This window comes from Hesperophylax consimilis, chromosome 3, assembly GCF_061612785.1.
Source record: "Hesperophylax consimilis isolate HC1 chromosome 3, BYU_Hcon_1.0, whole genome shotgun sequence".
Taxonomy (NCBI): domain Eukaryota; kingdom Metazoa; phylum Arthropoda; class Insecta; order Trichoptera; family Limnephilidae; genus Hesperophylax; species Hesperophylax consimilis.
The window spans coordinates 18,407,892-18,430,855 of NC_142838.1; the positions used below are offsets into that span (position 1 = coordinate 18,407,892).

The following is a 22,964-nucleotide window of genomic DNA, read 5'->3' on the forward strand; positions in this document are numbered from 1 at the left end:
GCATGGGACAGGTGATTAAGTCACATTAAGAGAAAATGGCTAAGTATGTTTTTCTGTTTCAGTAACAACTATGGGATGAAACTCTACCAGGGAGACAGAAATTAATTAGGCTGAAACTGTTGTCGTTTGAAGGAGAGACATGGATGATCGCATGGAACAGGTGATTAAGTCATATCGGGAGAGAAAAGAAGTATGTTTTCTGTTTCAGTAACAACTTATAAGATGTAGCTAACAGGGCGATACCAATTCAGAAGGCGTTGCCTGTTACCGTTTGTACCTGAGAACTGAAGGACACACGGGACAGGTTATTAAGGCACATCAGGAGAGAATAGACGAGTGTTTTCTGTTACAGCAACAACTTACGGGATGCAGCTACCAGGGAGACAGAAATTAAGAAGGCTTTATCTGTTTTCGTTTGGAGATATATGGATGGACGCATGGAACAGGCGAACAACGACAAAAGATAAAATATAGGAGTATTATATGTACCAACTTATATAGGGTGATATAAATATTCTTCAGAACATTGATTGATTTGAGTTATATTCGGTTTAAATCTTCGTTTAAGCATTGAGGACGAGGAAAATCGTAAGTTTTTCACTTTAAAGCGCGTATACTAAACTTTCTGACCTCTTCATGCTTAAATCAGAAATGTAAAGTAAATAATAAACACACATAGACGTAGGTATTACGCCAAAACCTCCTAGATCACAAGTCCTTGACACTGAATCAAATCAAACTCCTAACTTGTATGGGAACCTCCGAAAAATGTATTTTTATTTAGTTTTAAAATTAACTAAAATATTTTAAGATGTTTTGATAAATAAGAATAATTGAATTTTTTTGTAATATCCAACAAAAGTTAGGAGGCTGCTTTGAATGAGTGTCCCGGCCCACAGTGGGCTGAAAATCGCCTTTCATAGACATAGAGACTTGAATTTTTATGATTCATTTTAATGCTTAAATGCTTTACATATGAGTATGCTTTGTCTAGTTTACAATATTTTATTGAAACTATAAACCAAAACAGTCTAAGAAATAAAAAAAAAAATTACCAATGTGGCGATATATCTACTATTCATAGTAGGTATTTAGAACTTTTAATTGTATTGGATTGTATGATTAACACTAATTGCAAAATTAAAGTTAGCCCTTAAACCTAATTATTTTTTCTGCGTATCCTTTTAACTAATTAATTCATAAGGTACATAAGTATTTAGACATATGAGGTGTCTACCAATGAGCTCAATGAGGTCATTAACTAATGATGATAATGACGAGGACTTGACCATTAGAGGAGATTACATTCAAAAGTGAATTCATAATTACCAAGTAATTTAAATTTAGTAAAACTAACTTTTAAATGAGTCATAGCAGTAACGTCATTATAAATCCATTAAAAAAAACCCTTACATTTAGTGTGGGGGGAAAAGATTCTGAATATCACTGAATTAGTGTCCTTGCAAATCGGTTTAACCGGTAATAAATTCAATTTAGTTACTATTGACATTTAAAATCCTATAATCGTCTGATTGTTGCCTAACTACAAAACAATAAATAAAAAAACTAACTTTTGTAATTTCTTAAACTTTTTTGGCTTGCAGTGTAAATAAAACAATGTAAACTAGACAAAGCACACTCATATGTAAAGCATTTAAGCATTAAAATGAATCATCAACATAAAAAAGTTTTTTTTCAACTTTGAGGATATAAAAAAAAATCGCAAGTTGCGCCACAATACGAAGTACGTCAAAAAAATACAAATAAATAGTAGTATATCTGTGTGTAAGGATATAATGGCCAACCTTATGATTCCAGAGATAGCCTCATTTTTAATGTCAGTGTCATACAAATTTTTCTTAAAAAAATTATAACTATTTCATTTGTACACGCAATTGCTTCATACGGAATTTTTTTAGCATAGTAATTGATCAGCAGAATCCATTTCTAGCCAAAAAAAGACCCTTGAAAATTCAAGTCTCTATGTCTATGAAAGGCGATTTTCAGCCCACTGTGCGGCCTTGTGATCTAGGAGGTTTTGATACCACTCGGCAAACAGAATTTTTTCATTCAGTGAAATGACACAAACATATATGTACTGAAAATTCATAAGTATATTAAAATATATAAGCAAGTACATTAAAGTTAAATATCTCACAGTAAAATTTATACGAAATCTAATTCGATTACAATAAGTTCTAATATTAATTAAAATGATATGTATACATATTTAAATAATGAGAAAAACGCCATATTTAAATACATACATTTATTTATTTATTAGATACTAAAACATACAATTACAGAATAGTGAATCTTCAAATTCCCAACAAGAAGGTTTCCCGTTTCAGGATCAAATTGATAGGTTCAACACAAATACATAACAATAAATTGAATCATTGGAGAAATTACTTTTTTTACATATCATTGTGGAAATTACTTTCATTGTTTCTATGGTGTGTCATAATATATGTGTAAGAATTATTATTTTATATTTTAATTAGATATTTAAATAATTCACTTTTACAAAAGAAACACAAAACGATAAAGAGTAATTTAAATGCAAAACAGTTCAAAGTCTGCATGCGTTTTCCCATACTATATAGTATATACTATATTGATCGACGCGATGAATTAATAATTATTTTAATTGCAACATTTGAAATTCCCTGAACTTCCAACATTCGATTATCGTTGAAAAATAATTCACTTTTACAAAAGAAACACAATAACAATACAATAAAGAGAAAATTAAATGTAAAAATAGTTCAAAGCCTGTATGCATTTTCCCATACATTATTGATCGACGCGATGAATTATTAATTTTTTTAATTGTTGCATTTCAAGTTCCATGAATTTCCAACATTCCATTACAATTGAAAAACTATGTGGTTCTCAATACCTAATGTCGCACCTATAATTATGGTGCGATAAGGGGACCACGCCTTTAAGTGAGTCATAGGTCAAGGGAGGGTTATCTATTAACATTGTAAACATGTTTTAAAAAAGTCACAAACATAATATTAAATCTACAAGACAAGCGTCTCGAAAGTAATGCGAAATTATAACTCTGGAACTCTGAACCAGAAATAGGTGCGATGGTAAATTCAAAGCGTAAACAAGGCAATGAATTTGAAAAATATTTGCGTTTATTGAAAACATTTACAACGCAAAGACGTCATGAGAAATAGACGATGCCATTTAATAATGTCGTTAAGTGCATAAAGTATGCTAAACTAGACATAGAATAGCGTGCGGTTCCGAGTAGCGGTGTAGAGCAGTGATACTCAACCTTTTTCTTCTGCGGGCCACATTCATATGTTTGTAAAGCTACGCGGGCCGCAACACTATACTGGTCAGTGTTGCCAACGGTGTGAGCTTGATTCCCCCTTTTACTATTCGAAATCCATGGGGGGGGGGTTGTTAGAGAATTTCTGTAAAACATAATAATTCCCCAAAAACATCATATGTAATTCCCAACAACAATTTTTCGAAATCCATGGGGGGGGGGGGTAGCTACGGAATTCCATTTTCGAAAATTTCCGGCCGCGAAAAATATTATATCATATTATATTCTTCGTTGGTAGTAACACTGGTAACCATTTAACTTTAGAACTGTCAAAATTTTATGTGTTGCCACGGGCAAAATTATTTGCGCGCATATTTGTCTGTCAATTTTTTGTTTTTTAGAGATAGATCTAGCGTATGCAGTTATGGTGTGTAGTAGCAACACTCTTATAGAATATTATATTATATAGATAGTATATTATACTTATACTATCCTCTTCGAGTTTCAACGTCTGTACGTCAAAGTCGCAATTAATCTCAAATTAACGTGATATAGAATGCCAGATTTTGTAAATCATGTTCCTGATATTAAATGTATGGAGGGCCGCACAAAATAGCTCGGCGGGCCGCATGCGGCCCGCGGGCCGCAGGTTGAGTATCGTTGGTGTAGAGTATCGTGTGACGCGTATCGTGTGTGAGGTGACCTTAGTACCAACATAAAGGGGGTACCTACCTAAGTAAGAACTTTATATTGTGAGCGAGAGGCAACTGAGTACACCAACCTACATTCAATTTATTCAGGCGCTTTAGAAAAGGGTGCGTTGTGAAGAATTTCGTAAATTGGAGTGAAGTTGCGTAATGATTATATTGTTAGCCACACAATACTGATGTGTTCTAACAAAAGAGTTTAGGAAAACCCAACATTGACTAGCGATTAATCACACGCTTATATGAATCATAATATTTACGTCGATAGCGAAGTTGTATCGGTTTCACAGCGTTAAAAAGATGATGAAAGAAGTTCACGAAAATCGCAAATTACGTTTTATGTATTTTTATTATATGATTTGAAATTCAGCTGTCAGTGATCTGCACTGATGGTGAGGCTATCTGAAACTAAGTGTAAGAAGATATACTCGGAAAACACTTACTGATCCGATATTATTACAAATTTACTAAAACGTTTATCAGGAAGCGGTCTGCAATCTTGCTTTTAACCGGATTGCCAATAATTTTAATAAATCAGCAATACTAATTTGTCTACGTGTAGCTTAGCACAATCTAAAAACATTTCCAAATATTTTTTCGCAACAAGATGAAATATAACAAAGAGCGTAATCATTATTTCATCATGTATGCGTATTATAAAAATAATCGTAATTGCGTCATTTTGTAAATCAGATTAATGAATTTCACAAACGAATATAACTTTATTGAAGAAGAAGATACTACGTATAAATCTAAACAAAATATGAAACAGAACAAGACACAGAACAATTAAAAAAAGATAAGAGTCACAAATAGAAATGAAAAACAAAACAATTTCATTAGAAACTTTGTTTCCATTTAAAAATATAGATGCCAAAAATAGTTGTAAGAAGATATTGTTAATTCTGAATTTGAAATGTGAGATCGACAAATATAACGTTTAATAAACAGGTACCGATGGTCAAGTTGTTTAAGACGCCTGTCCTGTAAGGCAAGAGATCCTGGGTTCGATTCCTAGTTGTGACCGTTATCTTTTTTATTTTTCTGTGTCTTGTTCTGTTTCATATTTCGTTTAGATTTTTTAGTATTATCTTCTTCTCCAATGTATATTAATTACATTGATGGGTATAACCTTCAAAATAACTTACAAAGAAAAAGTTGTTCCTGAATAAAACTTTGTTTATGGTAAGAAAACTTCTATTAGTGATCTTGATTCTTGACATTGAAAAGAGTTGGTTTGTATGAAAAAACAACATTTGCGTCAGAAGAATGATTAAATTCAATGTTAGCATATTATCACCATCGTGATTCATAATCCGGTTATAAAAAGACACGTTTATTATTGAGCGATATAATATAGGGTTTTCCAATAAGAGGTGTTATTTTGAATAGCCCGCTATTTCGGTAGATGTTACTTTTGAAGCTGTCATTTTTTGACATTTGACAAGTAGAAACTACGATAAATAAAAGTGGAACGATACACGCTTCAACAACGCATCTTGAGTGATGAGGCCCATTTCCACCTCGGTGGCTTCGTCAACAAGCAAAATTGTCGCATCTGGGGCTCGGAAAACCCAAGAGTTATTGTTGAAAAGCCTCTCTATCGTCAATGTGTGACTGTTTGGTGCGGTTTATTGTCCGGCGGAGTCATTGGACCTTACTTTTTCAAAAATAAGACTGGAGCAACAGTTATGGTGAATGGATTGCGCTATCGAGAGATGATTGATGATTTTTTATGGCCGGAATTGGATGGTATTGATCTGGACAACTTTACTTTCAACAAGACGGCGCTACGTGCCACACAAGCAACGAAACCATTGATCCTTTGCGATTGAATAGCAAATTAACACCTCTTATTGTGAAAACCCTGTTGATACAAACAATATAAAATTTAGAATGTTTATAGATATAAAGGTTTCAAAGGCCAGCTAAATGTTTCTTATTTATTGCACTAAAAGTTGGCCTTAAAAGCTGGGTATTCTCATGATAGTGCTGGCGTTGCGAGCTGAAAATAGTTGTGTTGGCCTATATTACGCAACTGAAAATATTATCGATACTTGACTACTACTTAATTACGCCGGAATCGATAAAAATCACACGATATTATAATTGTAGGATTTGTGAAGCTTATGTTTTTTTTTTTAAATCAACCCGTAAATTTAACTATAATACATCCATTTTTAAATGGTTTAAAACTTCATTTATTTCGTATATTAACTGCTGTTAAATGTTAATGTCACCCGATTTCAGAATTTCGATTACCGAACAAAAGTGAAATTCAAATAGATGTATATAAAAATATTTGCCAAACTTTCAAAAACAAACATTGCCAATTTTAGAGAGAATCACAAAAAAATTAATAACTTCAGAACGATTGAAAAATTACGACATCTGTTAAAAACACAAGAATACGGAAGGTTTAATTAATTAAAATGAAATAATATTGGAAACTGTTTTATCGCTTGTCTGAATTGTTCCCAAAATCAGATCCAATTTGTAAAATAAAACTTTAATTTAAAGAAAAAACCAAGTTCTGGAGTTCATTCAACCAGAGTTACACACAAAATCACATTCGAAAATATGTAATATTTTTAATAATGGTGTCAATTATAGAGATAACCTGACGACAGGATAAGTCAAGAATTAATTCATTCACATGACCAGCTTCGCGAGCTGCAATAAATGGTATAGCGAAAGTGAACACTTTCACGAATCTATAATACAAAGGCGCCTTGGGCGAAAGTTAATGAGTTCCCAAGCCATCAAATGATCATAATATCGTCGTCCTAGTTCAAAGAAAAATAATACCTGCGATATTCAGTTTCCTTCGATTGAAGCACTTATTACACAGAAAAGATTATGACAAAATATTGAAGAAAAGCCGAAGCGGTAATAATATTTGGCTAATTTATATAGCGCCGTTTTCGTGAAAAATCACCTCAAGGGCGCAGTAGTGTTAGTATCTTCTATATTATATATGTACTAAAAATGTAAATGTTCGTTTGTTCAAAATCTTAAATGACCGACTGTTTTGAAATTTTGACACAACATTGCATTCGAATGCGCGTATGTTTTTATATACCTATATTATAAAGATGTCAGATGTGATAGGTAAAAACTTGCTACTGTGCTTTTTGGAAAACAGTGCCATCTGTTGGACGTAAAAGCAACACGCGCTATTGTTTCTCTATCTGCACAGACTGAGCCACAGCAACGCATGGTGGGGTACAGGTAGTAATATAATATTAAGATTGTTCTCTTGGATAAAATCAGTTAAGATAATTTATGTATTAACCGTTTGAGTGCCAAAAAAATTCATACAGTTGCTTGTAAAATGCCACCAAAAAAACATTATTTTTTATGAAACTATATATTTTTTAAAACCCCATAAATTCTTTGAATTTTCAAGGATTTCGATGATTTTTTTCGGTGTTTTATTAAAGAATATTGGTTAAGAATCAGGCCGAGGAGGATCCCGAAGTCCAGGCGTTTCGAAAAAATGAGAATTTTACGTACAGACGTACCGCGAATCACAACAAGACTGACGCAATCGACGGAAATCGACGATCGGCAATCTTCGTTAAAACACGAATCGACGAAAATCGACGATTGGCACCCAAACGGTTAATTAAATTAAAATCCACTGCCGACGTCATGAAAACAATATATACACGGAATACGACGCACTTACGCAAACGAGTCATGAAATGGCTTGTGAAAATCACGCCCGCGCAGCTCTCGACCTGAGCCAAAAACAACATAGATGAAAGGTTTTTTTCTGAAAAATGGACGAATTGAGTAAGAATTTCTTATTTTGCGCTCGAAAACAAGTCTTGAGAGAACAACCCCCGACACTCGCGTCACCTGTTTACTAAAAAACGGTTCGGAAACGTGATTGGAAACGAAATTGAAGTGTGCTAAAATATGACGTAGCAGATAATTATACCCTTTTTGATACTCGTACTATTTTAGATCTACTTGATTCAAATATTTAACCCTTAGGTACCGGTCGAATGACACCGCAAGACAAACCTTTTGTTCAGCGGTTCCATGTATGCGGACTCAGATTGTTATCAAAAATATTATACGTCTGCCCCGATGATGGGACAATGCAGAGCTGGAACGTTGGTTAAAGGAGTAGAGAGGAGAATCACTATAAAGATATTATTCTATGAATTACAATTAAGCCAGGTAAGCAATCTTCTAAGAAAGTACATACGTAGCATCGTGACAATATTCCATGAAAACCGACGCTGGAAAGCATGAATGACTAATACGCCATTTTTTCTTTCCAATGACAATAACTAATTACTTAATTTAACGTATGTTATTCTGTTTTGGTTTATTGTTTATTATAATATCTTGAATAAATAACAACGTAAAAGAGTTGAATTACGAATGGGAGGGAGTTGGATTCCAACATAATTCATGCAATATGCCTGTTTAGTGTTTGCATGTACCCTATACCTAGTACCTACGGGTAAAGAGGAAATGCAATGTTCTACGTCTTACACCGATAACTAGAATAACCTCCAGGTGTGGCCTTTACCGAGATCACGTTGCAGGCACTGCGACAACTGTTTACGTAAAGACTGGCGGCGGAACGTATTACGTTTTCCATACAAAGTTTATAAAACATCTGCTTATTAATGACACTGAAATGAGAAGAACAGATCGTGAATGGGTTTGTGGATGTTACGACCCTATTAAGGAATCCTGTTGTTGAAATTTGGAGTATACGTTTGGATTTGGAGTGTAATTGACTATATGTTGTTATAGTGTTCATTTAAAACGAATCTGTGAATCGAAAATAATTAAATACCTTAAAATTAACACAGAAAACAAAAATATTGGTTTAAGAAACCATTTTTACCAAAAAACAAGTGAGTTGAAAGATCGGAAAAAGAATTTATTTTTACCCTTTGTTATTCTGCACGGAGCAAAATTTGTCTTCCAGGAAATTCGTTCCATGAGAGTTGTAAATATCATTTTTCAAACACGTATTAGCAATGAGTAATATTTTAGGTAGGGGCTGTTGCGGACTTTATCGTTAAATAATTTAATCAGCTATATGAATATAATAAAAAAATATCTCCATCAAATTAACAATTGATTAAAATCTTTTATTTCGTTCTAGCAAATCAAATACGTCAAGCAACAATTACGACAACACTTTTGCCTCAAGATGGAACGATCTACGCTGGTGTCGCTTACGTTTTTAGAAGTTTGTACAAGTTTAATCGAGTTGGGTTGTTAAGTTCTAAAGTGACGCTTGCATTTATATCTAGGCTTTCGAAGCGAGGTATCGGAATTATGTTACATTATGAAATTAATGTAACTAAGGTGGTGTTATTTTTAGACTAGAATTAATATGAGAGGGCTAATCTATTGTTATTACATAATATCGATGGCATATACTGATAATTTGTGTGTTGGACAGATTGGTCAGTTCCATTCTATATACCTACCTTTCGAACTTCAGCAACAAACTGACTTAATTAAAAAATATATGGAATACCAACAAAAATAACACATCGTAAACTAACACGGATTCTGCAAAAAATGAAACGAACATTTTAGACGAACTTTGTTCGCTGGAATTCCGCTATTAAAGTTCTAAACACTAAATAATAATATTATGATTTATTATTGGAATAGGAAATTTGTTCTATGCTATTTTCTCAAGACATACATTCCCGTTACGAATAACATGACAATATTACTACCATCACACTAACCGAAAAATATTGCCTGTGTAGCGATGGAGGACTAGCCAGCCGAAGAATTGAACTCATGACTCTTGGGTGGAAACCAGACACGATGCCAACTCAGTTACCGACCGGTCAAATTATTTTTTAGGTTAGGTTATTTAGTGTAAAGCGCACTTGATGTGAACGATCACAAAACTGTGCACGTGATTAGTGAAAATACAAAGTCCATTAATATAGATCAACATATTTTGATTTCAACGTTTCAATGAGAGTACTTAGGTAGGTTAACATAAACCCGATAATGACGATAAACACAGATTACAGAATATTTATAAAATAATTCGCTGTCCAAACGCGGATAAGATCATAAACATTTTAGATTAAAAATGTTTGATGGATCATCGGATGGGTAATTCGTTTGGAGAAAGGCTTTAATTTCATTATTAAAATCTTGGGAACTAATTTTATTATGCCATACTTCGGTACGTAGGCTATAAAAACGTAAGGGTGATGAAATTGTCACTAACGTGATTAACTAGCCTAACCTTACACTTGTCAATTAAAATTAGTAATCGATTATTATGAAATGGTTAATAAATAATTTTATTTTGTAATCTATCAAGAATGATAATGCAGTACCACCAACGGTGTAATCAGTCTCCGTACGCAATCTCGATTTTGAACAATGTATTTTGTGATAGCACTTGAATTCTTTGATACAGTATTATTTTATCTGTCTATCGATGCATAGAAAAAAATGCGGCTTACGCTGCGCGGTTGCAATAAAAATATGTTATTATATTATTTAAAGTGGAGCGCAATTATTTATTAATTCAAACATTAATTCATATTCATAATATTTATTAATTCAAATTTAGATTAAAAGGATTAAAAAAAAATCAAATGGGCTTAGCATTTGTCAAAATCAAATCAGAAATATGACCCTTTTTCTGACCGTCCTTCCGAATGTTTCAGAAATATGACCCTTTTCTGACCCACCTTCCGCATGTTTCAGAAATATGACACTTTTCATCCTTCCGTTTTTCAGAAATATGACCCTTTTATGACCGTCCTTCCGCATTTTTAGAAATGTGACCCTTTTCTGACCGCCCTTCTGCATGTTTCAGAAATATGACCCTTTTCTGACCGTCCTTCCACCGACCGTCGTATGTTTCACTAAATATGTTTAAATGATGAAATCCTCAAAAAATACCACGAAGTTTTTTTCTATAAAACAATGAATTAAGAAAATATGTCTATCTCAATTATTAATGTTTCTTTTTTGTGACTTTATTGAAATATTTAAAGAAAGATTATGTTTGCCAAACAATGTACATGTTTATATGATTATAAAACTATTAGCACACACGAAGATGTGAGCTAACTTAAGATTAATAAATAAATAAATAAAACAGGGTTAAAAATTAGAAAAAAATATAAGAAAAGGGTTTATTTTTTAACAAAAGAACATATTTTTGTAGAACAGGAGTGTATAAAAATGAATGCTTTTTTGTATTCGTATCGACCCAAAACTTTGAAAAACCACGAAATTCACACCATATTAAACATCATAATAATAATGATTGTCACAAGGTATAGTTAAATTTTCTCCAAATAACGGTGAAACTCGATACCACAGGATCCAGAGGTGACTGCGCCATTGTGTGCCCACAGTGGCAATTTGCAAGCAACATTCGATTCAATGACGGAATGTGGGTGTATCTATTTCAATATAAACTTGAAATCAAATCACAACGGTGTGCGGTGATAATATCAGGAATTATTACACGAGGCAACCGCAAAATTGATATTTCATACTCGATGCTACCCGCAGCGTACACGTGAAAGTTTAGGACACATGTTGTTCAGAATCGGGGGGAGGGAGAGAGATGGGGTTTTCTGATAAATGTAGATTGGAGATACTGAGGTCAGATCGGCAAACGCTGTCAGTACCAAACTCAAGAGGCATTGAAGAAGGACAACCCTCGAATCTCGAACAAAAATATTAATCGATTCACGAATTTCTGAATCGATTATTATGTTTGGGTGCCCCTCTATCGGGGAGATTTAGAGCTTTAAGTTGAGTTCAAAGATCGTTTGAAAAGGAGACATGTAAATACGAATGTTAGAGGGAGCCCGCTAATATTAAAAAAATAATTAATAATAATAATTAAGCGAAAATTGTGAAAATATTTAATAAAACACGACTCGTTTGAAATAGAGCAAAAAATCTTTCGCCAAATTCTTTACTTACATTTAAAGATACACTGTGAATTTTTTCATGCCTATAACATATGAAATAAAAGAACAAAACGTGTTTTTAATAATTTTCGGAGCTCACGTTGCTTTTTTTCTGTCGAGTAAAATCGTATAATTAACGTTTCGGCATAACAAATGTTTAGATATTATCTTTAAAAATAACATATATTTATTTTGAAACTTAAAAACTTGACAAAAAAAAGAGTTGACAAGAAACTTGTTATAAATCGGTAGAAATTGGGTATGCGGGGTTTAAATCATAAAAGTGTCTAGGTTGGGTTTTCCATTTGGTCCAAATTGTTTCACATACTGTAACGCAAAAAAAAATCTTATCAACGTATTTCTTTACGCTGTTAGTTATAATTTACAACCTTTAATATACCTATTTTCCTTCTTGCACATTAAAATAAAATAAAAGAATGTAAGTACTTACATACATAATTTCATACTATCAACTTTAAATCTATCACGTATTCCGCTTTGATTAATTTAATATCAGCTGTACATGATGTTGTTTATTTTGTGTAAACACGACTGCAGTAGTAATAATTTAAGTACGGGGCGCACCCCTGAATATGTTATCTAGGTAACATCACGTAAAATTATTAAATTTATATTCCATATATTCTATATAAAGTACTTGAACTACATTAGGCAATATTATTATTATATCATGAACAAGCAGCATTCTGCTGATGCGATCATATCAAATATCATAATAAGTTTAACAGTTTTTATTTTTTATATATTCAATATTATTATTATTAGATTTATAAAAACAGTTCATTTTTAAACAAGTTCTGCTGTGTAATTATCATTACGCGTGACAGCTGTTTCGCCCTCTGAAGGCATTATCAAACTGTGGGTAGCCCACTTACAGACTATACATTTATATTATTTCTAGATAGGTATTTTAATTTCAATTACTGATTCCCTAATTGATTTCTGAGTAAAATGTTAGAAATAATTAATGGTTATTACCCCAGTAAAGTTTCCCCAATTAGTGTAATGTTTAAATTTGACTGAAGGTCTTTATGTTAGTTATTCTCAAACGATGACTCATAGGGTTATTTCAATAGCATAATTAAGTACTTCATAATGCACTCATATTTGCACTAGGTTTGAAGTAGGGGCGAACGAAATATAATCAAAATGTTTTTTTTTTGTAAAATCCCATATAAGTTAGGAGGCTGCTTGGAATGAGTGTCCCGGCCTAGTGATCTAGGAGGTTTTGCCGCTACACGCTACCAAAAATTGTATAAATTCCTATTGATAAATTCTATTCACTCGACGCCATCTGTATTATATTGAAGACATACTAATGCTACTATACTGTTTTATAAGGATAGTATTACATAAGCAAATACAACACATAATAATTTCAGTTGTAGGTGAAGTGCGTGAAAATTTTCACTTTCAATGAACTGACATTTTATTTGAATTTATGTGTCATTTTCAAAATGCAAATGATTTTTCAGACAAGCGATAAAGTAGGTACCCACTGACTATAATCAGAAAATTATTTTATTTTCATTTAATTAATAATTCTATATTTTAAATATGAACTTGTTTTGTTTGAATTTTTGACAAATGATTTTTCAAGATTAGTAATGATGTTAATTCAAAAGGTAAATTTCTGACATCTATAATTTGTCTGCAAAAATATTATTGTATTGTAAAAAGAATTGAAATATTTGTTTTTGGAAAAAATTCGGTTTATGGGCGAAATTCCTAAAAAATAAAACTAGTTATTTTTATACTAACTTTGGGCCGGGGAATCCGAATCTGGAAGAATTAGGTTGCGGCAAGCAATATTAACTGAATTACACGACTTTAAAATTTCGACGCACAAACAATTTAACTGGCCATTTTGAACGCTTTCTGATAATAAAACTAGTTATCTTTATACTAACTTTGGGCCGGGGAATCCGAATCCGAAAGAATTAGGTTGGGGCAAGCAATATAAACTGAAATACACGACTTAAAAATTTTCGATGCAGAACAAAATACAATACCCCATTTTCGACACGTTGACAATAAAATCCATAGAAAAATAACCAAAGATATTACATACAGTGTTACCAACTCTCAAAGATATTACATACAGTGTTACCAACTCTCAAAAATATTTATTTATTTTGGTTTGTGATAGAAAAGAAAGTGCCCCCTTCGTAGCGCCTACTCGCGTCAAGGCAAGAAAACATCCCAGTTTTCAAGTAGTTTAGCGGCTACGCTAGGTTTGTTTAACATGGTTTGTGATAGAAAAGAAAGTGCCCCCTTCGTAGCGCCTACTCGCGTCAAGGCAAGAAAACATCCCAGTTTTCAAGTAGTTTAGCGGCTACGCTAGGTTTGTGTAACATGGTTTGTGATACAAAAGTAAATAAAATGTATCTGAATACTTTACGTAAATGAATTAATGTTAGCAAAATTAAAATATAAAATGCATATTTTTTCGTCTCCCCCGACATAAAAACTCACCTTTCGTGATAATAAACCTAAATCTAACTGTTTGAATAAGAAATATTACTGAAATTATAAACATGTTATTTTACGTTATTGATATTATTGCTTACTAGCAACACTTAATTTTATATTGGTGATATATCTTTGGTTATTTTTCTATCGATTTTATTGTCAACAACTTGTCGAAAATGGGGTATTGTATTTTGTTCTGCATCGAAAATTTTTAAGTCGTGTATTTCAGTTTATATTGCTTGCCCCAACCTAATTCTTTCGGATTCGGATTCCCCGGCCCAAAGTTAGTATAAAGATGTATAAAGATAACTAGTTTTATTGTCAGAAAGCGTTCAAAATGGCCAGTTAAATTATTTGTGCGTCGAAATTTTAAAGTCGTGTAATTCAGTTAATATTGCTTGCCGCAACCTAATTCTTCCAGATTCGGATTCCCCGGCCCAAAGTTAGTATAAAAATAACTAGTTTTATTTTTTAGGAATTTCGCCCATAAACCGAAGTTTACCCTTGTTTTTGAAAGACAATGTGTGATTCTGGGGCAAATATTTTATAGATACTTTCAGCATTTCAAATCCTACAATTACAATATCCTATGATTTTTCATGAAGGGATTTTGAATTCGCTAAAAAATATAACGATAGTCTGTAAGTGGCATAATCAAGAGAGGTTCCCCCTTGTGGTGGGTTGTCAAGTGGAAGAGAAAAAAGTGTAACTACTCTCGAGACAACCACCTGTTCGCAGGGGGCGGTGGGCGATGGGGTGGCACGAAAGTTTATATATTGAGGCCCAATCGGCCAGTCATCTCAACTCTGAACAAGTGTGTAACTAAATGGCGAAGCCTTTATTGGAAGCTGCTCGAGGTCAAAATGTCACAATAAGCATTGGGGAATAGGAAAATTTTATGGAATATAATCGCTGGCAATATTTTAGTGTAGTGAAACAACTTTATAGAACCGTGAAAAATGAAGACAAAGCTGTTTACTAAGAAGTTTTTATTATATTTGGAATACAAAGCATGAGGTAGTTCTTTTTAATGTCTTCATCTTTCCCGTAATACAGAAAAACACGTGACAACGGAACTCTCAGCGGATCAGAGTAAGATGTACGCAGTACGCGCTACCGTAAAATAAGGTGACTTCGGAGAGGTCGGGTGACTCCGACACAATATGAATGAATATGAATGTGTATTGTGCATGACATTTATGAAGTACCCTTGAGAAGAACGGGTGACTTTGGACATATCACGAAAGTATATAAAGAAGGTAAGAGGGAGGCCTTATTAATGTTATTCTCCCCAGAATATTTAGAAAAGGCCGTATCGGAGGTACAAAATAAGAAGTTACCTATTAGAGGTGCAAGTGAAAAATATAATTTGTTTATCGTCTTGAATAATTAATAATATTCTGTAACTTGAAGCACAATACAGGATCGATTTCTAAATAGCGGTATTACAAAAAACCAAAATCACACCGATTCACAGTGGCTTAAATATGAGCGCTGGCGCGACATTGACCCTAGATCGGCATGTTCCCGAAATGATTTTTTTTACCAATGTGTTCTCAATTCATCACTGACATTAAAAAAAAAACATTGAAAATAACATCCGAAGCTTACTTACTCGGTAATTACGCACTTATTTTACTAAAAAGGTATTTTTAAAAATCACTTGAGATATTCTTTAAGATACGTGCTTTATTTAAATAACTGAAAAAATTTTTTTTTTCATAAATTAATAAATATAACTGTTGCCTTGGTTCAAAGTTTACCATTTTTTCCAATTTTTTTTTCCAATTTTTTGCCTTTAAGGTTAAACTAGACGCTCGTTATATTCTACGTGTTCATAGATGGCGTATTTAATTAATTTGATCAAAATTATTTTTTTTGCAAGGTATTGCTTTACAGTATTAAGACAAATTATTTGTTTGCGCCCGCATATACGCAATATGAATTTGAATAAATAGTTTTGTCCACATAAAAACTCAATTCTATCGAGAAAGGCATACGAATACAATATTGGATTGAATCATCGGTACAATATTGTATTTGTATGCCTTTCTCGAAAGAATTAAGTCTTTAAACGAACAAAACTATTGATTCATATTGCGTATATACGGGCGCAAACAAATGATTTGTCTTAATATTGTAAAGCGATACCTTGCAAAAGCGTATTTAAACAAAATTAATTAATTAACGCCATCTGTGAACACGTAGAATACAACGAGCGTTGCGTTTAACCTTTAATGGAGTAGGAATAAAAATCTTCACGAGTTGATTTGTCTTAATATTGTAAAGCGATACCTTGCAAAAGCGTATTTAAAAAGAGCATTGTCCCGGAAAGACAAGGGTCCTGGGTTCGAGTCCCAGATGTGACCGTTTCCTTTTCTGATTTTTCTGTTTCAGATTTTCGTTTAAAAATCACTAATATTGTCTTCAATATTTAAATATTACAATTTGAGGTTTTACTCAATAAAGTTATTCCGAAAAAAAAACTTAAAATTAATTAATTAACGCCATCTGTGAACACGTAGAATACAACGAGCGTTTTTTACCGATGATTCAATCCAATATTGTATTTGTATGCCTTTATCGATAGAATTGAGTTTTTATATGGACAAAACTATTTATTCATATTCATATTGCGTATATGAGGGCGCAAACAAATAATTTGTCTTAATACTGTAAAGCAATACCTTGCAAAAGCGTATTTAAACAAAATTAATTAATTAACGCCATCTGTGAACACGTAGAATACAACGAGCGTTGCGTTTAACCTTAATGGAGTAGGAATAAAAATCTTCACGAGTCTTCACGCTAATTTTAATAGGATATTATTGCTGTGTTTTTTGTACCTAATATTGAAACATCTTTTAACACGGGAGATTTTTCGGACACTGATAATTAGGTCATAATATTTACTGTATTTTCGGTTTAACCTATTATTTAATACTTGTGTTATTATTTGCAAATATTATTTAAGGTACATGCATTACTGAACCATTCTATTTAGCTACTTTGTGTTTTCCTGTTATATTATTATTATGCATATGTCATTACATGTCAATTATATCTTTAAGTACGTGCCGACTATAACATTTTCGTAAATGCATTCTGTTTACTTTTACTCATTATTAGCGGGAGTTAAAATATTAGTATAGGGTGAATTACGCTAATTACCCTCATTATTAAACTGTTATTCCCCCACTGTCTGGAAAATCCAAAGTATTATTGCTAAGTACATCAATTAATAATGTTGTGCCTAATGTTTGGGTTTCTCCTTCAATTTTTATCAGGTTCGGTGTCATTAGAGATTTCAATGATGGTAAGTTAACGTTAATCACCTAAACAGTTTACCCAAATAATTATAAACATAGGGTTACTACTGGAAATCACATTTTGTATTTATGTTAAATTATGTAATAAATATTTAGTTTTCAATATATAATTTATCTGTTTTTTCAAAGAATTATAATCTATAAAATTATTTAGTTTTCACTGTATTTTTATTATCTGTTTTATAAATAATTATAATCTATAAAATAATGATTTAAAAATGTTATTATCTGTTTTCTTAAAGAATTATAATCTATGAAATACAAACTTAGCGCCCAAGTTACACGCTACTTTTTATAAAAGCATTAAAATCATTATCAACATTTCAACTAATAAGAATTAACAAAAAATAAGTGGTATTTCTTGTTAATACTTAAAAAAAACATCAATGATGTCAAATGGTCGAACGCCGAGAGCGATGTCGCGCCAAATCATCAAAATTGGCCACTGTGCGATTACCGAAAAACTAGGGCGAAACTATTTCAACACTGATTTATCAATAAATTGTGGAATAGGTCTGTTTCGATTCCGTTTGTTCACTTTCTTTCAAATTAAATCTATTTTAAAAATATTTGTATTTGTTATCTGATCATATTTTACTTAATGCATTATTATGCACTTATATTACATGACTTTTTGCATTTTATTTACTAGTACAATAATTATTCGGTGTGTATGTTTTTCTGAGGTAATAAATAAGTTTCACACAATCATTAACGTGTTTTAAATATCAACTTTGAACACTCTAAATATTCGTTTTAATAAATCAATAAAAAAATAATGAATATGGAATGCCAGTTAGAAGTCATGACATCTGATGTTTAATACAGTTTACAGAGATAATTACATAGCTGTCCGTAGTCACGACACTTGACGTGATGACTCCGACAGTATTTATGCTTTTTTTTAATACTTTAGTTATACTTATAATTCCGAGACTTTAAGGTTAAAATAATATATTGAATAAATATTACAAAATTTTTCTCTCTGCTAGTTTACCAGAAACTTGAACATGAAAAGTGACCGGAGTCACCTTATTCTAAGGTAATACTAGTTTTTAACTAAATTTCGATTTTAAGCAAATTAGTTCCATAACGTACTATAAAGTACCTACCTATAAGAAGACATGAAGCTACTGATATAGATGTAGGTCAAATTAAACGCACCAATCTGTTCATTCACCTACCCATCTTGGAAAATCGATGGAACCGGTGACATTTTTGGGTTTCTGGGTCACTGAAAGATGACGCTTCAAAGCTCAACACAATCGGTCGTGTAAGCGGCGGGGTTGCTTAGGTATCGCCGTCTCCCCCTCGGAGGGCGAGGCGGCGGGTGTGAGGGGGAGGGCGCATCGATCCTGGCGGCGCGAACTGGGTCGCCGCCGCCGCCCATCGCCCTATATCCATCCCGTAGCCTCCTCTCGCGGCACCCGATACCCGTAGCCGCTACACGTGCTGTACACGTCCCGCACACTATAGGGAAAATCATAAAATACCAATACCCGCTTCCAGTAGAGGCTAATAATAGGAGGCCCTGCATTAAGTTAACGAGAAATCAAATAATAGTGCAGTGAGCGCCTCCTCTCAATTTAGAAAAACAGATTACAAAAAAAATATCATTAAAATAATTTTCATTCAGAAACCCACATTCGCCTTCCTAGAAAAACTTACCACCGGTTCAGAAGACATACGAGAGACCACGGCGAAAAAATAACACAAAAAGGCCTTTGTATAAAAAAAACCACCTATGCGTGAACTAATTTTACACGCCGAAAAATAAGTAGGTCAGAATATTCAAGGCATGGAAAGTGTTCGGGTGTTTTTTTTTTCATAAACGGAATTCTACCCATTTCGGGGAAATAACAAAAGACTTTGAAATGCGAGGGCCAACATAAATGATGAAAGCACTTGGACATGAAAAAGCTGTGTTGAATATGAGAGGTGCAAAAAACTAACGACGGTGTTGCTAAATACGTTGATTCCTAGCGGAAAACTAACCCTTTGTCTGCAAGTTTACGTAAATACAAAGGGATGTGGTTGAAAAGCAAACGTGATCATTATGTAATGGGTAGGGTTGAATGAATTAAAACTATAATTATTAATAAAACAATTATAATACTACCCGGCTCAGAACAGATATTGTCTAGTGAGTCGGGTAGCGCACATGATTTGTAAATAACCATTGATGTCAATAAACGACCGGGTTACCGGCAATAATTAAATATGAGATTTTGGATACTTAATCAAGTTTTTGTACCCGTTGTGATGCACGTAATAATAAGTGGCAAAATAATATATTTCATTCCAACCGAGTGGGATTGACAAAAAATATGTCAATCACGCGTGAAAAATATACAGTACGAGAAAGATAGTTTACATAAAATTTTATTCGAATTCAAATACTAAAAGAATAGAGAATAAATAATAATAAACCGATAGTAAACCAAAAGATCACTAAATTATAAAAAGTGTCGTAAATAAATTCGGGTCGCAGAAAATATACGAAACTTTGAATTTTAAGTTTAAGGACAACCCGAATTGAGATTATCGAGGAGCATTTCGTAGTGCAACAGAGTTCTCTTTATCGTATCGATTAAATCTATTCATATCGGCGAAGGCTATTTCCATATTAGGTGATATAAAAAAATATCTGCCACACAGTAAATTTAATCTGAAAGTGGTTCATAACAAGTGGTGAAAGTGGTCCTTGTTCTATCGGTATTACAATGGAAGATGCTCTGAGGAACTAGCGTCATTGATCCCTTCGGCACCGGTGCGTAGTCGGGATACACGCCAAACGCGCGCCCAACATTTGTACACAGTTGACACTTGTCACATGAGAACGGGTCGCTTCTACGATTCGTTCTTAAGTTCAACAGCTCGGCTGTGGAACGAACTGCCGGCCTCTGTGTTTCCTCCCTCCTACAACATGGGACTCTTCAAGACCCATGTTCACTCCTTCCTCTCCAAAAAAAGACCTTCCACACAGCATCCCCAAAGATGACATAGGCCCCGAGGGAAATTATTTTCTTCAGGGCCTCCTGTGTGGAGTAAATGTAAAAATAAAAAAAAATAACAGTCGCAATAAAGTCATTTACGTTTGGTTGAAAAATTGAAGAAACCAAACAATATATATCCACATTTACAAAAGCGAGGCCTTTCTGAAATCTATAGGAAGTTTTCCGTGGGGCAATATCGACTCATTTCTTTACAGACATGATTTGGGAAAATCGATTACGGACGATGTCGATTTGTTGTCGTCGAATTTTTTTAATTGTGGAAAATTTTAGCATTTTTTAGATACAATTTCATTCGAATGAATAATTTCAGAACATTTGAAACGGATTATATCGCCATTTAAATGGGTCATGATATTTTAACAACCCTATAAAAAGCGATGGTAAATAAATAAGGAAAATTTCCGTTGTATTGTTGTCATTACGAATTTTATTCGAATACACATAAAAATCACTAATTTGATTTGTTAAGACAGAAAACGAACCGAATATGAACTATTCATTTAAAGTTATTCGATTTAGTAAATACTGTAATTGTCGCCTTCCTACGACAAGTGGCAAGGAATACAAGTTTAGCAATTAACGAAATGATTACACACCGTGAAAAGATAAACACAAATCCAGGAAACACAAATCCAGGAAACACAATTCCAAGAATTTTAAATCGTGATTTGGGTTTAATTATATATTGAAAGATTAACAGTTCTTGAAAGCATTTAATTTACACAGTAAAATAATTGATACGTGGATACGTGATTGATAAGAATTTAAAACAACTCCGGGAAACTAAGAGTTGATATACGTTGTAATTGGAAAAATCTACAGAAAATAAAAGAAATTTATAAAATAAATGTGTTCATCACACTTCTAAGAGCCATTGATCTACAAAGGTAGCAACTCAAGAGAAAATAGGGCACAAAGAAATGATAGTTGGTGGTATATTGAGAAGGATGAGGTTTGTGAGTGTGAGTGGAGGAAATATTCAGCAGTAAATCTCACCTGTGGGCGATTACCCTCCGCGCATGTGCTCTGGTCAGCCGAGCTTTGTTGCAATCGTTCAGATCGAGTGACCCCGATACGCTGGAACAAACAAAAACAAAATTTAGTCAAAGTAACTCAGGTCACATCTTCTGGATGATAGTTTGGGACTTAGCCACAAATAACCAACCTACTGTGGGCCAGTTCAACCCTAGCAAATAATGCTTCCTCTGTGGAATAAAATATTTATAAGAACCGTATATCTCAGTTTGGTTCTCTCATATAATATTTCTCAGAAACCATTATTTTTGACCCACAGAGTAGTCTTCCATTTGTAGCTAATTGATAGAATATTAAATATTACTTAAGATCTTACTGAATTATATAAATTTCATGAATGAAGGATTATCGTTCGATATTCTATGCATAAAACAACAACAAAAAGTGCCCACGTTTTCAATACTAATATTGCTTAAATAACGACAGATCTTCGTTATTGGTAAAATCAATCATTTAAGTAAGAGGAATATATGGTTCATATCCAAGATAGTTTTAAATAGGCTTTATAAATATGTACATCTATCAAGAGACACGAAAGAAAAATGTATTACGTGGAATATTCGGTCATGCCGGCAGAGCCTACAATCAAATCCGAATCTATATATAACTCGTTCCCAGAAGAGAGAACATCAAATATTTAAAGCAGGATCTGTTCGGCACGCAGGGATTGTATTTTTTTACTTTGTGTGGGAGATTGAATTCTGGGAAGGATCACATATTGCGCTTTAATATACTAACACGGATTCTTATTTAAACACATTATGTATTACAATTGGGAATTATTTCCGACTAGAAATATTTCGTGTGAGAGGTTAAATTTGTGTTAAAATATCTACAGAATTGAGATGAAAATAACATGGGTTTATTTTAGCTATTCGAATATTGAAATAATATTTTCGCATATTAACATATTTCTTCGTAAAGAAGTAATAATAGATTTAACCTTTCTCTTACGATACCGTATTTAAAAACAGGCGTTTTAATTATTCCAAGATGCCAAATTTATTTTTTGGATAGTTCTACAATCTTTGTTCGAAATCCTTTTTCTTATTGAACATTGTACAAATATGGAACAAACAACATGAGAGCTAAATTGTTATTTCAAATACTTATATCTCACGATGAAAATGACGGAATGAACT

General features: G+C 33.0%; 1 long non-coding RNA gene across 1 annotated transcript in view; it reads right to left on the reverse strand.

Moving 5' to 3' along the window:
- The window catches only part of LOC149425068 (uncharacterized), a 113,915-nt gene that overhangs the window by 36,126 nt on the left and 54,825 nt on the right, over positions 1-22,964 (reverse strand). Inside the window, exon 2 of the long non-coding RNA XR_016305058.1 lies at positions 21,784-21,864. This is a non-coding gene — a long non-coding RNA (uncharacterized LOC149425068). The remainder of the gene's footprint in view (positions 1-21,783; positions 21,865-22,964) is intronic.